Source organism: Coregonus clupeaformis, chromosome 6 (assembly GCF_020615455.1).
Source record: "Coregonus clupeaformis isolate EN_2021a chromosome 6, ASM2061545v1, whole genome shotgun sequence".
Classification (NCBI taxonomy): Eukaryota; Metazoa; Chordata; class Actinopteri; order Salmoniformes; family Salmonidae; genus Coregonus; species Coregonus clupeaformis.
The window spans coordinates 39,849,480-39,870,436 of record NC_059197.1 but is presented as its reverse complement, the minus strand read 5'-3'; the positions used below and the strand labels follow the sequence as shown (position 1 = coordinate 39,870,436).

Below are 20,957 nucleotides of genomic sequence, written 5' to 3'. Positions count from 1 at the left end.
TTTGTACAGATGAACGTGGTACCTTCAAGCGTTTGGAAATTGCTCCCATGGATGAACCATACTTGTGGAGGTCTACAGTATTTTTTCTGAGGTCTTGGCTGATTTCTTTTGATTTTCCAATGATGTCAAGCAAAGAGGCGCTGAGTTTGAAGGTAGGCCTTGAAATACATCCACAGGTACACCTCCAATTGACTCAAATGATGTCAATTAGCCTATCATAAGCTTCTAAAGCCATGACATCGTTTTCTGGAATTTTCCAAGCTGTTTAAAGGCACAGTCAACTTAGTGTATGTAAACTTCTGACCCACTGGAATTGTGATACAGTGAATTATAAGTGAAATAATCTGTCTTTAAACAATTGTTGGAAAAATTACTTGTATCATGCACAAAGTAGATGTCCTAACCGACTTGCCAAAACTGTAGTTTGTTAACAAGAAATATGTGGAGTGGTTGAAAAATGAGTTTTAATGGCTCCAACCTAAGTGTATGTAAACTTCCGACTTCAACTGTGTGTGTGTGTGTGTGTGTGTGTGTGTGTGTGTGTGTGTGTGTGTGTGTGTGTGTGTGTGTGAGTGAGAATGTGTGGAGAAGGAGAGAATGTTGTGTTGAATGGCTGTGTCCGTCAGACGGTGAGTGAGTATGTAATAAAAGGAATAACAAAATATAAATAGTTATTCTGCGGAACGTCACCATTGACAAAGGCGTTGGAGTTCCAACTATTCTATTCAGATGGAAAACATGTGCTGCTAGCAAGGTCAAGGTCCTCTTCTTTGAAGTTAGAACAAAAATTACCCCTCTTCTATTTCTCCTGTGCATTGCATTTTGAGTGAACTTCATGAACTGTTTTCAAGGCGGATGGCAGACAATGCTTCTCTTCCGCTCTGAGGTGCGATACGACAGCAAATGATAGTGACAGAACTTTCACCAAATATTAAGTCTCTCTCTCTCTCTCTCTCTCTCTCTCTCTCTCTCTCTCTCTCTCTCTCTCTCTCTCTCTCTCTCTCTCTCTCTCTCTCTCTCTCTCTCTCTCTCTCTCTCTCTCTCTCTCTCTCTCTCTCTCTCTCTCTCTCTCTCTCTCTCTCTCTCTCTCTCCTCTCTCTCTCTCTCTCTCTCTCTCTCTCTCTCTCTCTCTCTCTCTCTCTCTCTCTCTCTCTCTCTCTCTCTCTCTCTCTCTCTCTCTCTCTCAAACATTTCACAGGGAACATAAGTCTTGGGAGAATAAGAGAGGGTTACTGTAAAACTCGACTTATAATATAGCCTACATCTGTAGTTCCTTGCAATTTCCAGAGGGTACAATGAAATGAAGACGGGTTCAATCCCAGACTTCGCCAGTGACTTGCATATTCAGAGATTTGTTTGGGGGTTACTGTTCACTAATCAGTCCCAGAGTTGAGTTGAGTTTCCTCAAGAAGCTGAGAAGCTGTCTGGCGACAACAGACCATTAAATGTAGGCTTGGAATGAATTACAAAGAAACACTGAGATTCCCATTCCACGGGCGTGTTGTTGATGATCTAAAAAAACTGGAGTAGAAAGCTGCAGAGATTATTGCCATTATTTGTCACTCAAAACTCCCTAATGGCATAAACAGACCTTTCCTATTTTCGTATTCATATTTCTCTCATTTCAAGCACAGAGAAAATATGATAATGAATAGAATCACATTGCACTACAGTGCTCCTAGTACTGTATATCATTATAATCATGAGGAAATAGACATTTTCACTAACCTCGGCCACAATAAAGGACCAGCACACTGATGTATGAACATATACAATGGCTTGCGAAAGTATTCACCCCCCTTGGCATTTTTCCTATTTTGTTGCCTTACAACCTGGAATTAAAATGGATTTTTTGGGGGTTTGTATCATTTGATTTACACAACATGTCTACCACTTTGAAGATGCAAAATATGTTTTATTGTGAAACAAACAAGAAATAAGACAAAAAAACAGAAAACTTGAGCGTGCCAACTCACCCCCCCAAAGTCAATACTTTGTATAGCCACCTTTTGCAACAATTACAGCTGCAGGGCTCTTGGGGTATGTCTCTATAAGCTTGGCACATCTAGCCACTGGGATTTTTGCCCATTCTTCAAGGCAAAACTGCTCCATCTCCTTCAAGTTGGATGGATTCCACTGGTGTACAGCAATCTTTAAGTCATACCACAGATTCTCAATTGGATTGAGGTCTGGGCTTTGACTAGGTCATTCCAAGACATTTATATGTTTCCCCTTAAACCACTCAAGTGTTGCTTTAGCAGTATGCTTAGTGTCATTGTCCTGCTGGAAGGTGAACCTCCATCCCAGTCTCAAATCTCTGGAAGACTGAAACAGGTTTCCCTCAAGACTTTCCCTGTATTTAGCGCCATCCATCATTCCTTCAATTCTGAACAGTTTCCCAGTCCCTGCCGATGAAAAACATCCCCACAGCATGATGCTGCCACCACCATGCTTCACTGTGGGGATGGTGTTCTCGGGGTGATGAGAGGTGTTGGGTTTGCGCCACACATAACGTTTTCCTTGATGGCCAAAAAAGCTCAATTTTAGTCTCATCTGACCAGAGTACCTTCTTCCATATGTTTGGGGAGTCTCCCACATGGCTTTTGGCGAACACCAAATGTGTTTGCTTATTTTTTTGTTTAAGCAATGGCTTTTTTCTGGACACTCTTCCGTAAAGCCCAGCTCTGTGGAGTGTACGGCTTAAAGTGGTCCCATGGACAGATACTCCAAGCTCTGCTGTGGAGTTTTGCAGCTCCTTCAGGGTTATCTTTGGTCTCTTTGTTGCCTGTCTGATTAATGCCCTCTTTGCCTGTTCCGTGAGTTTTGGTTGGCGGCCCTCTCTTGGCAGGTTTGTTGTGGTACCTTTTTCTTTCTATTTTTTAATAATGGATATAATGGTGCTTTTTATAACCCAACCCTGATCTGTACTTCTCCACAACTTTGTCCCTGACCTGTTTGGAGAGCTCCTTGGTCTTCATGGTGCCGCTTGCTTGGTGGTGACCCTTGCTTAGTGGTGTTGCAGACTCTGGGGCCTTTCAGAACAGGTGTATATATACTGAGATCATGTGACAGATCACGTGACACTTAGATTGCAAACAGGTGGACTTTATTTAACTAATTATGTGACTTCTGAAGGTAATTGGTTGCACCAGATCTTATTTAAGGGCTTCATAGCAAAGGGGGTGAATACATATGCACACACCACTTTTCCGTTATTTATGTTTTAGAATTTTCTGAAACAAGTTATTTTTTTAATTTCACTTCACCAATTTGGACTATTTTGTGTATGCCAATTACATGAAATCCAAATAAAAATCAGTTTAAATTACAGGTTGTAATGCAATAATATAGGAAAAACACCAATGGGGATGAATTATTTTGCAAGGCACTGTATTATCATCACACTGTACCATACCTCTTCAATCATCCAGCAAGTGACATTGCGATGTCTGTGCATGTGAAATTCAGCATTTACATGTACAGCATATGATATAAATCATAATGTAGCATATTCCTGTAATGCCAGCCAGTATGTAAAGCCAGTGATACTTCAGGGAGAGTGCTACTGTATTCCCTCTCCGCTTTGACTGGTAAAGGAAAACTCCCAGGATGCACTGGGCTACTGGAGAGTGAAAAGATAAGACGTCAGAAGGCACCCATCATCGCCACGCCAACCACTCTTATCTTAACTCTCCTGCCTTTCAATTTTGAATCGTGGAGATGATGAGAATTCTATACTGTTTCCTTTTCAAATTAGGACATGGATCACGATAATGTTCATGCTATTGGACAGATTTTCATTTAAAAAATATATTTTCATAGAGATGGGTCACTGGTACCAGACTCCTGGAGGGGAAGAGGCCAGAGAGGAATACGAAACGGGGATGAGATAGAGGGATAGAGAGAGCGAGAGAGGGGGAAGAGAGAGAGAGAGATAGGGAGAGAAAGAGAATGAGGGGATCATAGTGAGTGAGAGAGAGATCTGAGTTAGAGAGATCACAGAGAGAGAGAAATCAGTGTGACACAGCAGGTGAGAAACATTTTAGTTTGCGCCTCTCTCTCCCTCTCTTCCTTGAGTAGGGCAGGCTGCCAAGACGATTTTGCACCTCAACATGTTAACCAGTGAATGTTACTGGATTACTGTCGACTCCAATAGTGCCACAGGATTGGGTCCTCCCTCCGGAGAGATCAATCAAATTAAATCAATCAAATGTATTTATAAAGCCACTGTGGGCCCATCCAAAGTTACCCCCGGACAGGGCCAACCAGGCCGGAAATAACCACACCCACTTTGCCAAAGCACAGCCCCCATACCACCATAGGGATATCAACAGACCACTAACTTACTACCCTGAGACAAGGCCAAGTATAGCCCACGACGATCTCCCCCACGAACCCGAGTATAAGAAGGATGGGAGAGCGCGAGCAAGCCAGTGACTCAGCCCCTGTAATAGGGTCAGAGGTAGAGAATCCCAGTGAAGAGAGGGCAGCCGGCCAGGCAGACACAACAAGGGTGTTCGACACTCCAGTGCCTTGCCGTTCACCTTCGCACCCCTGGGCCAGACTATACTCAATCATAGGACCTACTGAAGAAATGAGTCTTCAGTAAAGATTTAAAGGTTGAGACCGAGTCTGCGTCTCTCACATGGATCAGCAGACCATTCCTTAAAAATGTAGTTCTATAGGAGAAAGCCCTGCCTCCAGCTGTTTGCTTAGAAATTCTAGGAACAATTAGGAGGCCTGTGTCTTGTGACTGCAGTTTACATGTAAGTATGTATGGCAGGACCAAAAGCATGGATTAGCTTTACTGCATAATTTTGGGACAGAAAGTTTCTGATTTTTGCAATGTTACGAAGATGGAAAAAGGCTGCTCTTGAAATATTCTTGATATGTTCCTCAAAAGAGAGACAAGGTCCTTCACAGTTTTATTTGAGACTACTGTACATCCATTGAGATTCATTGTCAGATCCAACATCAGATCTCTTTGTTTCTTGGGACTTAGAACTAGCATCTCTGTTATGTCCAAGTTTAAAAGTAAAACATTTGACGCCATCCACTTCCTTATGTCTGAAACACAGGCTTCCAGGGTAGGCAATTTTGGGGCTTCACCATGTTTTATTGAAATGTACAGCTGTGTGTCGTCTGCATAGCAGTGAAAGTTGACATTGTGTTTCCGAATGACATCACCAAGAGGTAGCATATATAGTGAAAACAATAGTGGTCCTAGAACGGAGCCTTGAGGATCACCAAAACGTACCATTGATTTGTCAGAGGACAAACCATCCACGGAGACGAACTGATATCTTTCCGACAGATAAGATCTAAACCAGGCAAGAACTTGTCCGAGTAGACCAATTACAGTTTCCAATCTCTCCAAAAGAATGTGGTGATCGATGGTGGAGAAAGCAGCACTACAGTCTAGGAGCACGAGGACAGACGCAGAGCCTTGGTCTGACGCCATTAAAAGGTAATTTACCACCATCACAAGTGTGGTCTCAGTACTATGATGGGGTCTAAAACCAGACTGGAGGGTTTTGTATACATTATTTGTCTTCAGGAAGGCAGTGAGTTGCTGAGCAACGGTTTTTCCCCAAAAAAATGAGAGGAATGGGAGATTCAATATACACCAATATTTCCAGTTCAAGGTTTGGCTTTTTCAAGAGAGGCTTTATTACTGCCACTTTTACTGAGTTTGGTACACATCCGGAGGATAGGAGCCGTTTATTATGTTCAACATAGGAGGGCCAAGCACAGGAAGTAGCTCTTTCAGCAGTGATCGAAAACACTTTGCTGTACACTGATATGTGAGTGAGTGAGTGAGTGAGTGAGTGAGTGAGAGAGTGAGAGAGTGAGAGAGTGAGAGAGTGAGAGAGAGAGAGAGAGAGAGGGAGGCTTGATTGCACTTGGCTGTAAACTACCAGTACAGCAGCAGGAGGATGTAGCTGCATGAGTAACAAAGGGAACAGACAATGTCAAAGAGGTTTGGTAGAGGTAACAAAACAAACAACACTTTTCACTCCAATAAATACCCCACAGTACACCCGTAGTAATTACCCAGAGTGGCAAGGACACAGGCAATGACAGAGAGTTCATTTAGCCAAATAAGCAACTGTTGGAAGGATTCTGCGAGAATTTCAACACTCGATTAATCTGTTGAATCACCTAATCCTCACACCTGTCCCCCCTCCATCCATCCATACACACACACACACACACACACACACACACACACACACACACACACACACACACACACACACACACTTCCCCTTCCCTAAGTGAACACTTGCAGTTTCCAATCAAGGTCATGTCTGTGCATCTGACTCGATAAATTCAGACAGCTTGTCTGTGACTGTGGGTAGTGAGGGGTGGTGCTTGTGGATGATTGATGGAAGCTGCCCCCCTTCCCCCCTCCTCTGACAGACCAGGGAGCAGGGACCATACTGTAAGTCAGGTCTCTGACAGAAAAGGCAGGGCCACAGCTAATGACACGATAGGATGACAGACAAGGCAGGACCACAGCCAATGACATGATAGGATGACAGACAAGGAAGGGCCACAGCAAATGACACAATAGGATGACAGACAAGGTAGGGCCACAACCAATGAAACGATAGGATGACCTGGCAGGAACAAGCTGTCTGGTTGGACATCTGCCTAGGAAGATTGATCTGTTTGGATGTGGTTCAAAGGTCAGAGCTTTGAATCAGGGACCACCAAGGTAAATATGTGGCCATGAAAGTCGATGTTTACCTCTAAAACTGATACGTGACTGGAGGTCAGCGCTTTGGCAATAACATGGCAACTGAGAAACCATAGTAAAAATTAAATGCGCCGAATACAATAGGTGTAGACATTACCGTGAAATGCTTACTTACAGCCCTTAACCAACAACGCATTTAATTCTTAATAAAAAAGTAAAATAAAACAACAACAACAAAAAAGTGTTGAGAAAAAAAGAGCAGAAGTAAAATAAAATAACAGTAGGGAGGCTATATACAGGGGGGTACTGGTGCAAAGTCAATGTGCGGGGGCACCGGCTAGTTGAGGTAGTTGAGGTAATATGTACATGTGGGTAGAGTTAAAGTGACTATGCATAAATAATTAACAGAGTAGCAGCAGCGTAAAAAGATGGGGTGGGGGTGGGGGGACAGTGCAAATAGTCCAGGTAGCCATGATTAGCTGTTTAGGAGTCTTATGGCTTGGAGGTAGAAGCTGTTGAGAAGCCTTTTGGACCTAGACTTGGTGCTCCGGTACCGCTTGCCGTTCCAAAAATCCCGATGCCATCAAAATAAAATGTTCTTAGCCTCTGTGCCTGTGTGTCAACGTCAACTTAGATGACAACATTAACATAACTAAATCATGGGCAGTGTTACAGTAGGTAGCTGTAGCAATTAATAATGATGCACTTACAGTATAGTGCCGTGAAGCCTGCTTTTAACATGTTCAATCAAATGCCATTTCAGCTTTCTCATAGGAACAGAAGAGAAACGTTGTGCTGTAGGAACATTGGGGGGGCGTTGTAGAAAAGTTAGGGGGACGTTGTAGGAATGTTGGGTGAACGTTGAGTCAGTCACACAGGCAAGTGGAGCAGTCAGCGCCTCTCCAAGACTGCTCTGCTCTATTCAGCAGTCAGTTCCAAAGAGGTTTTAATTGTGTGTTGCCACAGTGTTCTGTTCTATCCTCAAAATGCTTAGCAGAGCAGAACAGTGTCTTCTACAAGGGAGAGAGAGACATTCTGAACTGACATTAGTGTGCTGTTGTGTTCTCTTGTTCCCCCGACTCAGACACAATCTGCTTCTCTCATTGTGCTCAACGCCCCTTCCTGCGATAAGGGGGACTGTGTGTGTGTGTGTGTATGTGTGTGTCAAGAGGCTTTGTGTGTGTAATAGTCGTTTACCACTGTGCATATACACTGAGTGTTCAAAACATAAAGAACACCTTCCTTATACTGAGTTGCACCTCCCCCCTTTTGCCCTCAGAACAGCATCAATCCGTCGGGGCATGGACTGCAAGGTGTCGAAAGCGTTCCCCTGGGATGCTGGCCCACGTTGACTCCAATGTGTCCCACAGTTGTATCAAGTTGGCTGGATGTCCTTTGGGTGGTGGTGGACCATTCTTGATACACATGGGAAACTGTTGAGCGTGAAAAACCCAGCAGAGTTTCAGTTCTTGACACGAACCGGTGCACCTGGCACCTACTACCATACTCCGTTCAAAGGCACTTACATATGTTGTCTTGCCGATTCAACCTCTGAATGGTTCACATACACAATCCATGTCTCAATTGTCTCAAGGCTTAAAAATCATTATTTAACCCGTGTCCTCCCCTTCATCTACACTGATTGAAGTGGATTTAACAAGTGACATCAATAAGGGATCATAGCTTTCAACTGGATTCACCTGGTCAGTCTATGTCATGGAAAGAACGAAAGATAGTGTTTTGTACACTCAGTGTGTGTACTCAAGGACATGCAAGGTGAAGATGTATTTTTCATAAGGAGCGCGAGGGGGACGCCTAAGGCACCGTGCTGGTATACAGAGCAAGACGAAGACAATGCAAGGCTGACAGACACAGTGAAAAGTGTGATTTGCAATTCTGATCCAGATTAAGGCTTTTATCTGACCCGGCTCGGCCCTGCCATTCAGAAGCCTGAATGTATTTGTATTTGTATTTATTATGGATCCCCATTAGCTGCTGCCAAGTCAGCAGCTACTCTTCCTGGGGTCCGGCAAAACTAAGGCAGTTTCCCATTTTAAAAACAGTACAATACATTCATTACAGAATTCACAACCCTCAGGCCCATACTCCTCTACTACATATCTACAACACAGAATCCATGTGTACGTGTGTGTATAGTGCGTATGTTATCGTGTGTGTATGCATGTGTCTGTGCCTATGTTTGTGTTGCTTCACAGTCCCCGCTGTTCCATAAGGTGTATTTGTATCTGTTTTTTAAATCTGATTATACTGCTTGCATCAGTTGCCTGATGTGGAATAGAGTTCCATGTAGTCATGGCTCAATGTAGTACTGTGCACCTCCCATAGTCTGTTCTGGACTTGGGGACTGTGAGGAGACCTCTGGTGGCATGTCTTGTGGGGTATGCATGGGTGTCTGAGCTGTGTGCTAGTTGTTTAAACAGACAGCTCAGTGCTTTCAACATGTCAATACCTCTCACAAATACAAGTAGTGATGAAGACAATCTCTCCTCTACTTTGAGCCATTATTAATGTTTGCTCTCTGTGTACATCCTAGGGCCAGCTGTGCTGCCTTGTTCTGAGCCAATTGCAATTTTCCTAAGTCCCTCTTTGTGGCACCTGACCACACAACTGAACAGTAGTCCAGGTGCGACAAAACTAGAGCCTGTAGGATCTGCCTTGTTGATAGTGCTGTTAAGAAGGAAGAGTAACGCTTTATTAAATACAGACTTCTCCCCATCTTAGCTACTGATGTGGTTCTGTGTTTGTGAAGACTTCAAAAGAGAGAAGAGGTGGGGGTCAGAGCGAAAGAGTGCCGCCCGAACACACCCTAGATAAATGAAAGGTGACAGTAAGAAAATAAAGAACAGGATGACTTTTTTGAAGAATGAAAGAATGAAAGAGACAGAGCTGGAGCAGCCACCTCCTCTCCTCTCCCATAGGGTTGTGCCAAAACCACATCTCTTCACCTTCCAAGAACTTCAGTGGTGCCCCCACCTGATCTCCTGGGGGAACTGTGCGTTGGTGACCATGATGCTGGAGATGCGGTGTGTGTGGAGGAGGCGCAGGAAGGTATTGATTTTGGGGTACATGATTGGCTCTCCCACCAGGGACAGGGCGAAGTGCATCACCTCCAGACACTCCTCGTACCGCTCCGGACGCACCCCAGGCACACCTGTGATAGGACAGAGTGCGAGAGAGGTCAGTGGTCAGGGTAAGAGAGAGCCAGAGAGCCTAATGACGATGCAAACCTCTTCTGCCTGTGGTGTACACTCGTTCAGTCTCCCTCAAGGGGAACTTTATGCCTTATTATGAATAATAAAAGCAAGAAAGGGGTTATTTAGGGTAGTGTTTCCATTCTCCTTTAAAAGGAATGGGCTGGTGTGAATAAAATATGGAGTGGGAGAAATCAGAGAGAAGCCAAGGAGGGACGTGTACAAAAATGAAGAGGAAGAGAGTGAGAGAGAGAGAGAGAGAGAGAGAGAGAGAGAGAGAGAGAGAGAGAGAGAGAGAGATGGTTGGTTGGATCCAGGCCCAGTCCCTCTCCTCTCCCCACTGGGAGGTCTCAGTCTCTCCAGCTCCCATGGATCTCCTGGCAGAGCCTAGACGCTGCTGAACTTGCTTAGAATCAACACAAGCCCCACTCATTCAGTGTATTTCTCCTTGCACGCACACACAAACACACAGATGTGCACACAAAATTGAAGATCATTGCATTACACAAAAAAAAGTAATATACTGTGGATCAATGCAGTATGAAACAACATTAACTTGAAGAATGGCAACAAGCGACAACGAATCCATAAAATAATTTCCATTGATGAAGCCAGGCTGGTGTCTCTGATACATTTGAAGGGTAAATCGCATCACAGAACAGCTTTACACTGAGAGACATCAAGCTGAAAAACATAATTGTACATTCCCCCAGCCCTCATACAGGGCCCTTGGAGAAATCACACTTTAATTCAGTCATATAACCAGCCCAGGCTGACACACACACACGCACACACACAAACACACACACACACACACGTCCCTCAGACCTCATTATGTGTCTATTTTATTGATATTATGTGATGTGGAATCACATTACACTCCCACATGGGTGGCTGGCTGTGCTCTCGAGGGGCTCTTGTTCACTCCAAAGTGGATTGTTCATACAGTACTGTATCAACGCAGACATGGTGCTCCATTAGAAGTATCTGATCTTGGTTTAAAAAAAAAATGTAACCCCTTTTTCATGATATCCAATTGGTAGTTACAGTCTTGTCCCATCGCTGCAACTCCGTGCTGACTCGGGAGAGGTGAAGGTCGAAAGCCATGCGTCCTCTGAAACACGACCCTGCCCGGAAGCCAGCCACACCAATGTATCGGAGGAAACACCGTACAGCTGGCGACCGAAGCCAGCGTGCATGCGCCCGGCCACCACAAGGAGTTGCTAGAGCGCAATGGGACAAGGACATCCCAACCGGCCAAACCCTCCCCTAACCCGGACGACGCTGGGCCAATTGTGCGACGCCTCATGGGTATCCAAGGCGCGGATCGATCCCGGATCTGTAGTGCCTTAGACCGCTGCGCCACTCGGGAGGCCAGAAGTATCTATTCTAACGAGAACGTGGGAGGAGGGATGCAGATGGTTAAGAATCTGGGTATTAGTGTCTGAGTGGTAAACTAAGTGGCTAAATGAAAACAGACATCACCACCATTGAAGAATGTGACAAGCAAATCAGAATCCTTCAAGAGAATTGAGTCACTCGTACACACACACACACACACACACACACACACACACACACACACACACACACACACACACACACACACACACACCACCCCTCCCCTGCCAACACCAACCCCCTGGTCCCACCACAAGCTCACTAATCAGCAATGCAACTCGGTTGGGTTCATTTCAGTCCCAGTAGACATGTCGCTAACTACTCCAATCCAGATGTCCATCAAAGGGTTGAGTATGAGAAACGAATTGGAATGACATGTTCCTTTGACTGGATGGAATTAGCACTTAACGAAGAGAGAAAAAGTGACACTTGAGTCCTTCCAGGCTAAATTGACTGAATCAGTGCAGTCACGACAGAGAGCAGGGAGAGAGAACTCCCTTGATCCCAATAGGGTGGGTAAGGCAGCATTTTGTTTTGTGTTATCTTAGAATGAATCATCAACTTCTACAGTCAAAGGCCACCTAATAAACTGCTGAATAATATCATAATGAGAGGATGTTGCAGTCAAGCTGTGAGTGTGCCCATCACCCATTGATTACAAATGAAGACAGATGCCATGTGTTTTTCTCTTTACTGACTGCTGGAACTGTCATGGCCGACTGAGCTGTTGCTTTACAAACCAGAGACAAATCTGAGACAGGCCCAGTGACAAGTGCGTCACACTCTGGTCCCGGTGAGGAGAGGTGTGACAGTTGCCGGACAGACAGGGTGCTGATGACTGAATCAGACCAGAACCTCACTGCACTGAGAGCCACTCTGCATCCCAAATGGTACCCTATTCCCTTTAATGCACTACTAGGAAATAGGGTGCCATTTGGGACATAGCCACTATGATGTCACTGCACTGTGGGGACCGAAGTGTAAGCCAAATATCCCCCAGGCCCAGCGTCTGTCTGTCTGTTAGCCTGACCAGGTCTGTGACACAGTTTGAGCTCTCATATAGCTCTGCTTCATTGTAGCATGTGTCGTGACTCTTGAGCGACTCTCAACTTGATGGGGAAGTTTAGTCTCTTGAATCTAGATTAGGTATTGTGGTGAGCTGTTAGGCCAACCTATTCCTGAAGTAAAAATGTTCACTTCATTTGAGTTCAAATTGCTCTGTCATCAGTGTAAACAAAGCGAATGTGTTGTTACGGTTACCTCTGAACTGTCGGATCATGTTTTTTAGTGTGTGTGTTACCTCTGAACTGTCGGATCATGTTCTGCTGGTTCTTCACAGCCTCCAGTAGGGTCCATCTTCTAGCGCCACTCTGTGGCCACCGGGTTAGTGTGGTATCTGTCGGGACAGAGAGACAAGATCAGAGAGGACAGCTCTGTCTGGTCACACACACACACAAACACACACACACACACACACACACACACTCTGCCCCAGACCTGTCTATCCCCAGGGGGGCTGGCTAAGTAACCAGACTGGTCTGGTGACCTCTTATGTTGGCCTGCCATGACCCTTTCAGTCCCTAAAGGGCACCAGCTAACAGAAGTTTACACCATTTATTTTTAGACACTAGATTTAAATGAAAGTACAGTAGGCACAAATGCAACAGGTGGCAGTAAATATAGAAAACTATAAAGTGAGGAAATCCACACACATCAGGGGCTCTGTATTCCACCTCACAGTTCACTAGACTAGAGAACATTCAGTCTACCCATCAGTTCGGGTGCCCCCTGCTGCTGAAGGACAGCTAAGACAATACCTCTGTGTCTGTCAATGTTCTGCTGTTATTCATCGCCCGGATAGGGACCTCAACTCAGACGGGACTATTTCTACTGACAGCACCCCATTCACCAGAGGCCTGGACTGACAGAGACCTTTCAGAAAGGAGTTTTATAATCCTCATTTTTGCAAAGGTTAGCCTGGTTCCAGATCTGTTTGTGCGGTCTTACCATAGGAGTTATAGGGAGTTCGGAAGACAGCACAAACAGGTCAGGGACCAGGCTATTTCGAAGGTAACTTTAGGAGAAATATCTGGCCTCTCCAGTCCCAAGCAATGTCACATTACGTGATTCAACTTCTAACCTCTCTCCCTTTAATTAGCACGATCATTAATCACCCACACGTTAATCATTAGCTGCCTCGTTAGCTTTTGGTTAGCTAAGCAATAGCATGGCCATCAGTTAATGACGGGGTGAGCACTGACTGGTTTCATCCATACTATGCTCTTCTGGAACTTGCAGCAATAAACAAAAAGGGTCTAGGCATTCTTAGCCATATTGTGAAATGCAGCTCTGGTTATTGGGTTAAGATGAGGATAAAGTACGACTGCACTGAGCGTATGAGAATAATGTAATATACTGTAATAAACTGTTGCATGAATTATTCTAAAATCTCTAAATCAATCACACCAACAATCATAGTTCAGTTGCACCCACCTCCAGCAGAAGACACACTTGTTGGCACAGGCGAGGCTAGGGGTGGTCTCCATACACCTGTGGGACTCGATGCCATAAAAGGAGTGCTTGTAACAACCTCCTCTTCCTCTTAGCATGGACTGGCGGAAAGAAAAACACCTGTCATTTAGTTATTCAAAGGTACATGTTTATGAATGTGAGATTACCCATATAAGGAATAAATAATCGTATCTACCTTACCTTGGTCCAACGACAAAGCTTGACACCTGAATTACTTCCTATGAGTTTGTATCCTCTAGAAGAGAGAAGATATAAAATAGTCACGTATTTCTCCCCATCATAACCTGTCTACACGAGTAACATTCATTATGAATGAGTAGGTCTCTGTTGGAGATGCAAAAAGCACATAGGAACCCTATTAAATATGCTGTGTTCCTGTGACAAACCGACACCATTTTGGGATAATGTATGTGCTATCATTTCATTGTGTCTAGGAATTATATTCATCCATCTCCACGATTATGTCTGTTGGGAAATGTAAATATTGGTGATCAATATCAGAGAAAGTTTTGTAATCTAGGTCTAATTGCTGCAAAATAATGGATAGCCATCAATTGGAAAGCCTCATATCCACCCGAAATATAACTAACTGGAGGACTGAACTATCTAGCTACATCCCATTAGACTCTATATATTATCAAATCAAACATAAACCAGACATATTTGACAGAATTACGGTGTTTCCACATATAGTCCTCTTTAAAATAACTGATCTCAGTCCTCTTTAAAGTGAACTTCGGGGTAAACCCCCCCCCAAAAAAATAACTCAGTTCTCTTGCATTCACACTGCCCTTGCCTTTTAATGAGGACTCAGCTCTTTTGCCAGTTCATTTCAACTGTTTTGAGGTCAGAGTCCTCTTTGCATTCACATTGCTATGTTTAGAAAGGAACCAAGATATTTTTCCAACATTCACTCAATGCACTCTGAGTGAAAGTACAGGACAAGCCATTCCATCCTACTGACATTTTGGAAGCTAATAGATTGCATTTGTTAAAAGATGAGACATAATACTTGCAATCATAAGATAATATTAATGTGTACATATTATTGGTAACAGTTTAAATATCAGTAGAATAACTGCAGATGAAATAATACTGTAGTCCTAATTGAAAATTGTACACCCAAAGTAGGCTACTGCCCTTTCTAAGAGCTAGAAGGGATTTTGTACTTATGTTGTGATTCTCACCAAATATGTTGTTGTCTTCTTACACTATTCAAACCTCACAATCGAATGAACAGTTTATGAAGCTCTTCTGTAGAGAAACAATAACAAACAAATTGTCCCAACAACAACAAAAATGAGTAGATAGATTGCAACTCGCTTAATGTTACATAGTAACAACATAGTAATAATGGTTGAATAACATGTGAGAGGTCACTAGACCATTTGCCAATAGCATAAAAAAATAAATGTACGATTTGTGTGATTTCCCAATAGCAAAGCCCACACATTCAAATTAGCAACATGTTAGGCGTTGAGGCTGAGTGTGATATAAGTGTACATGACGATGAAGGGTTGTCTATACCAGCTGTGGATTGGACAGCGTTTCAAACTCTGACAGCCCCTGCTCTGAAGTCAGCCCCATCAAACAGAATAATTGTATTTGTATTTTTTTATCATCCAGATACATGCTAGTGCTTTTGTATCAAGGGTTCCCCATAGGGATTCAAGAGGGGCCTTCCCATCTATGCATTTCAAAAGACACAGCATTTATAGGAAGTTCTATTTCAGTCCTGTGTGTGAGGTAGAGCAGAATGATATAGATGCCATGAGAGAGAAAAAAACGCATGACATTTCAGGTGTTGACATTTTGAGTGCTCATAATGGCTGCATTGACGTGTCATCTTTCATCCTACTAGGATACCAAGTGTGTTTTGGTTACTGTGCAGCTACAGTGCATTCAGAAAGTATTCAGACCCCTTGACCTTTACCACATTTAGTTACGTTACAGCCTTATTCTAAAATTGATAAAATATTATTTTTTCCTCATCAATCTACACACAATACCCCATAATGACAAAGCAAAAACAGTTTTTTTGAAATGTTTACAAATGCATTACAAATAAAAAACAGAAATAGCTAATTTATATAAGTATTCAGACCCTTTGCTATGAAACTCGAAATTTTATTTTATTTATTTTTATTTCACCTTTATTTAACCAGGTAAGCCAGTTGAGAACAAGTTCTCATTTACAACTGCGACCTGGCCAAGATAAAGAAAAGCAGTGCGATAAAAACAACAACACAGAGTTACATATGGGGTAAAACAAAACAAAGTCAAAAATACAACAGAAAAATATATATACAGTGTGTGCAAATGTAGCAAGTTATGGAGGTAAGGCAATAAATAGACCTATAGTGCAAAATAATTACAATTAGTATTAACACTGGAATGATAGATGTGCAAGAGATGATGTGCAAATAGAGATACTGGGGTACAAATGAGCAAAATAAATAACAATATAGGGATGAGGTAGTTGGGTGGGCTAATTTCAGATGGGCTGTGTACAGGTGCAGTGATCGGTAAGGTGCTCTGACAACTGATGCTTAAAGTTAGTGAGGGAGATAAGTGTCTCCAGCTTCAGAGATTTTTGCAGTTTGAGAGGGACTAGGGGCTCTACAGTGAAATTTTATAATAAGAACTAACCCAAACAGCAATAGGCAAGGCATATTGACAAGGGAGAGAGGCATTAAGCAATCACAGGTGTTATTAGGGAGAGCTAAGACAACAACTGGTAATAGCGATAAAGTTTGGGCTGAGGCTAAACAGAATAAACAGGACAGGGTACCGTGTAAAGGAACAGTCCAGCAGGCATCAGCTGTGCAGCTGAGTGATCATAAGGTCCAGTGAACAGCAATATGTGAGTCCGAGAGCAGTTCAAATTGGTGCTTCAGCACAGCTAGCAGGGAGCACAGTTGTAGTTTGCGTGTGCTAGCGGGCCGGGGCTAGCAGATGGATCTTCGTGGTCGTCGCAACAGGAAGCCTGTTGAAACCACATCAGACGATTTCGTCGGCAAACCAGTCGTGTTGGATCGGCGGGGCTCAGTGTCAACACTAGGAGGTCCCGTCCGGTTGACAGAGAGGTAGATAGCCGGGAGATGGGCCTGAGGCTAGCTCAAGGCTAACTGGTGCTTGCTATGGGGCAATGGTAATTAGCCAACAACAGGTTGCAGCTAGCTAGCTGGTTGCGATGATCCGACGCTAGGGTCCAGTGATTCCAGCAGAAAGTCCGATAAGCTCTGGGTCGATAGCACGCTGTGCAGACTGGCCGACGAATTGTCCAGGCTAGAGCTAGAGCTGGCTGGTGGATAGTGTAGGCCACGGACAATGGTGAAGACGCTAACGGTGACTAATAGCAAGTAGCCATTCAGTTGCAGCTACACTAGTTTCAGCTTAAGGTTCTTGATGAAAGTTATGAAGAAATAATAGAATCCTTTCCACGTTGGGTGAGGCGGGTTGCAGGAAAGTATATTTAGTTAAAGAATGAAAAGTAAAATTGAGAAATATATACAAAATAGACAAAAAAAAACAAGAAACGGGATATTTACACTAGGACAATGAATAAAACCACGACCGCACTGCTACGCCATCTTGGATCAAATTGAGCTCAGGTGCATTCTGTTTCCATTGATAATCCGTGAGATGTCTCTACAACTTGATTGGAGTCCACCTGTGGTAAATTCAATTGATTGGACATGATTTGTAAAAGGCACACACCCGTCTATATAAGGTCCCACAGTTGACAGTGCATGTAAGAGCAAAAACCAAGCCATGATGTTGAAGGAATTGTCCGTAGAGCTGCGAGACAGGATTGTGTCGAGGCACAGATCTGGGGAAGGGTACCAAAAAATGTCTGCAGCATTGAAGGTCCCCAAGAACACAGTGGCCTCATTTATTCTTAAATGGAAGAAGTTTGGAACCACCAAGACTCTTCCTAGAGCTGGCCGCCCGGCCAAACGGAGCAATCGGGGGACAAGGGCCTTGGTCAGGGAGATGACCAAGATCCCGATGGTCACTCTGACAGAGCTCCAAAGTTCCTCTGTGGAGATGGGAGAACCTTCCAGAAGGACAACCATCTCTGCAGCACTCCACCAATCAGGCCTTTATGGTAGAGTGGCCAGACGGAAGCCACTCCTCAGTAAAAGGCACATGACAGCCCGCTTGAAGTTTGCCAAAAGGTACCTAAAGGACTCTCAGAGTATGAGAAACAAGATTCTCTGGTCTGATGAAACCAAGATTGAACTCTTTGGCCTGATTGCCAAGCTTCACGTCTGGAGGAAACCTGTCACCATCCCTACGGTGAAGCATTGTGGTGGCAGCATCATGCTGTGGGGAGGTTTTTCAGCAGAAGGGACTGGGAGACTAGTCAGGATCGAATGAAAGATGAACGGAGCAAAGTACAGAGTGTTCCTTGATGAAAACCTGCTCCAGAGCGCTCAGGACCTCAGACTGGGGCGAAGGTTCACCTTCCAACAGGACAACGACCCAAAGCACACAGCTAAGACAACACAGGAGTGGCTTCGGGACAAGTCTCTGAATGTCCTTGAGTGGCCCAGCCAGAGCCCGGACTTGAACCCGATTGAACATCTCTGGAGAGACCTGGAAATAGCTGTGCAGCAACGCTCCCCATCCAACCTGACAGAGCTTGAGAGGATTTGCAGAGAAGAATGGGAGAAACTCCCCAATTGTTTTTATTTTTTTATTTAACCTTTATTTAACCAGGTATGCCAGTTGAGAACAAGTTCTCATTTACAACTGCGACCTGGCCGAGATAAAGCAAAGCAGTGCAATAAAAACAACAACAACACAGAGTTACACATGGGATAAACAAAACATACAGTCAATAATACAATAGAAAATCTATATACAGTGTGTGCAAATGTAGTAGGTTATGGAGGGAAGGCAATATATAGGCCATAATGCAAAATAATTACTATTTAGTATTAACACTGGAGTGATAGATGTGCAGAAGATGATGTGCAAATAGAGATACTGGGGTGCAAATTAGCAAAATAAATAACAATATGGGGATGAGGTAGTTGGGTGGGCTAATTGCAGATGGGCTGTGTTCAGGTGCAGTGATCGGTAAGCTGCTCTGACAACTGATACTTAAAGTTAGTGAGGGAGATAAGAGTCTCCAGCTTCAGAGATTTTTGCAGTTCGTTCCAGTCATTAAAGGGTAGAGCTGCCGCTTTCAAGGAGCGAGACTCTGACCCGGACGCTTATAAGAAATCCCGCTATGCCCTCCGACGAACCATCAAACAGGCAAAGAGTCAATACAGGACTAAGATTGAATCGTACTACACCAGCTCTGACACTCGTCGGATGTGGCAGGGCTTGAAAACTATTACAGACTACAAAGGGAAGCACAGCCGCAAGCTGCCCAGTGACACAAGCCTACCTGACGAGCTAAACCACTTCTATGCTTGCTTCGAGGCAAGCAACACTGAAGCATGCATGAGAGCACCAGCTGTTCTGGATGACTATGTGATCATGCTCTCCGTAGCCAATGTGAGTAAGACTTTTAAGCAGGTCAACATTCACAAGGCCGCAGGGCCAGACGGATTATCAGGACGTGTGCTCCGAGCATGTGCTGACCAACTGGCAAGTGTCTTCACCAACATTTTCAACATGTACCTGATTGAGTCTGTAATACCAACATGTTTCAAGCAGACCACCATAGTCCCCGAGCCCAAGTACACTAAGATAACCTGCCTAAATGACTACCGACCCGTAGCACTGACCTCTGTAGCCATGAAGTGCTTTGAAAGGCTGGTCATGGCTCACATCAACACCATTATCCCAGAAACCCTAGACCCACTCCAATTTGCATACCGCCCCAACAGATCCACAGATGATGCAATCTCTATTGCACTCCACACTGCCCTTTCCCACCTGGACAAGAGGAACACCTACGTGAGAATGCTATTCATTGACTACAGCTCAGCGTTCAACACCATAGTGCCCTCAAAGCTCATCACTAAGATAAGGATCCTGGGACTAAACACCTCCCTCTGCAACTGGATCCTGGACTTCCTGACAGGCAGCCCCCAGGTGGTAAGGGTAGGTAACAACACATCTGCAACGCTGATCCTCAACACGGGGGCCCCTCAGGGGTGCGTGCTCAGTCCCCTCCTGTACTCCCTGTTCAACCAAGACTGCATGGCCAGGCATGACTCCAACACCATCATTAAGTTTACCAATGACACAACAGTGGTAGGCCTGATCACAGACAACGATGAGACAGCCAATAGGGAGGAGGTCAGAGACCTGGCTGTGTGGTGCCAGGATAACAACCTCTCCCTCAACGTGACCAAGACAAAGGAGATGATTGTGGACTACAGGAAAAAAAAGAGGACTGAGCACACCCCCATTCTCATTGACGGGGCTGTAGTGGAACAGGTTGAGAGCTTCAAGTTCCTTGGTGTCCACATCACCAACAAACTATCATGGTCCAAACACACCAAGACAGTCGTGAAGAGGGCACGACAAAGCCTATTCCCCCTCAGGAGACTGAAAAGATTTGGCATGGGTCCTCAGATCCTCAAAAAGTTATACAGCTGCACCATCGAGAGCATCCTGACTGGTTGCATCACCGCCTGGTATGGCAACTGCTCGGCCTCCGACCGCAAGGCACTACAGAGGGTAGTGCGTATGGCCCAGTATATCACTGGAGCCAAGCTTCCTGCCATCCAGGACCTCTATACCAGGCGGTGTCAGAGGAAGGCACGACAAGCGGTACCGGAGCGCCAAGTCTAGGTCCAAAAGGCTTCTCAACAGCTTCTACCCCCAAGCCATAAGACTCCTGAACAGCTAATCATGGCTACCCGGACTATTTGCACCCCCACCCCATCTTTTTACGCTGCTGCTACTCTGTTAATTATTTATGCATAGTCACTTTAACTCTACCCACATATACATATTACCTCAACTAGCCGGTGCCCCCACACATTGACTCTGCACCGGTACCCCACTCCTCCCTACTGTTATTTTATTTTACTTCTGCTCTTTTTTTCCTCAAATCTTTTTTGTTTTTGTTTTATTTTACTTTTTTATTTAAAAAAAAAATGCATTGTTGGTTAAGGGCTGTAAGTAAGCATTTCACT

General features: G+C 44.3%; 1 pseudogene; it reads right to left on the bottom strand.

The window, feature by feature from the left end:
• LOC121568169 overlaps nucleotides 1-20,957 on the bottom strand; it is an 81,002-nt pseudogene that overhangs the window by 37,754 nt on the left and 22,291 nt on the right.